The sequence below is a fragment of the Triticum aestivum genome, chromosome 3D, assembly GCF_018294505.1.
Source record: "Triticum aestivum cultivar Chinese Spring chromosome 3D, IWGSC CS RefSeq v2.1, whole genome shotgun sequence".
NCBI lineage: Eukaryota > Viridiplantae > Streptophyta > Magnoliopsida > Poales > Poaceae > Triticum > Triticum aestivum.
In genome coordinates, this window is record NC_057802.1 from 595639948 (window position 1) to 595641526 (window position 1579).

Below are 1579 nucleotides of genomic sequence, written 5' to 3' on the forward strand. Positions count from 1 at the left end.
CGCTCAGCCTGGCTAGGAGCCCGATTTTGCATCTTCCGGGCCTGTCCCAGTGACACGTGTAGCCTGGAGAAAATTGCATGGTGGGTGCAATGCAGGTGCGAGCCAAGAAACAAAATGTGCCTCCCGTGAGTTTCCAGAGGTGACAGAAGCAAAAAAAAATATTTGGTCAATTGGCAAGACATTCAATTTTGAGATACGCGGAAATGTAATTCTTTCCAATTCAGCCATCATTTTACTTCTTTCCAATTTGGTATGATCCCATCCAAATCCATTCCCCTGCTCGTACTCCCGAGCGTGCTGGCAATCGATGGGAACCCTAGCCGCCGACGAGGCAGAGCTGCTCTGCGGGACCTCCTCCCACCAACCCACGCCACCACCTCCACCTCCACCCTAGAGGAAAATGTATGACACTATATATCGCCGATGCTTTCTGCGCTAGAATCAGCCACTACCCATCCACCACCACTCCCCCGCGCCGCCATTGTCAAAGAAAAAAAGCATGAGCCATGGAGGAGGAGAGCGAGCTCTTGCAGTGGTAGCCACCGCAACGGAGATGGGACCGGAGCACGCTCACAGCGTTAGCATGGCATACCTGCCCGTGGCATTGCTGGACTGCCATACCTGCCACCTCCCCCTCAAACCCCCCCATCTTCAAGGTATCAAAAATGGATCCACAGTTTCTTTGGTCAATTAATAGTCTTTGCATATCATTATCTAGATCCTACTTCCTGAACTGAATCTTGCCGCCAGTGTGTCGCCAACCATCTGATGTGCTCGTCCTGTCGCGGAGTCCATGGAGAATCATGCGGCCTCACCGTTGTCCACTGCGCCATTCTTGATGCCTTTGCAGCAGCCGCCACGGTGACGTGTGACTTCGAGAAGTACAGCTGCGATGCCGGCCGCATCGTGTACCACGAAGTTGCCGACCACAGGCGCGTGTGCCAGCACGCGCCTTCCAGATGCTCGGCTAAGGGTACTTGGCCCGAACCCTAATAGATAGTGTACACAATACTACAAAAGATAGTATAGACAATTTTCTAGCACATTATATAGATTGTGTACACAATTTTCGATGTGTTGCAAGTGCCTGTTTATTAGTACGAACCCACTATTAGTACAAACTGTCGGGATGAACCACCGGTTAGGGCATGGGCAATGGTTAGCCCCGAAGGTGCTGCGCCACAAGCCAACTAGGCTCCGATGCCATCGTGGCGCAAAAGCGGTCGCCTGCAGACAACAGACGACTCCTGCAAAGAAGGAGTCATATTCCTCTAGAGAAAAGTAAGAAAAGAGAGGACAAAACAAGAAAGCGTGTGTGTTAAAAGGATGTGAGATGTTGGCTTCTCTGCCCTAGGTCTCGGAGACGGCGGTGGCCGCGGACGATGCACAAAGCAACGCATCCGGAGCAGCAGGACGCGTCCATGGCAATGGCAGCCGAAGTACAGAAGCACGAGGTCCAGATCACGTTGCCAAAAATCCGGGTCAAACGGGTCGCGGAATGGGTCACGGGACGAGCGTCGCTGCCGGTGAAATCAATGGGTCGATTGAGGGTAGGCTTCTTTGCAGGGGCAGAGCCAGG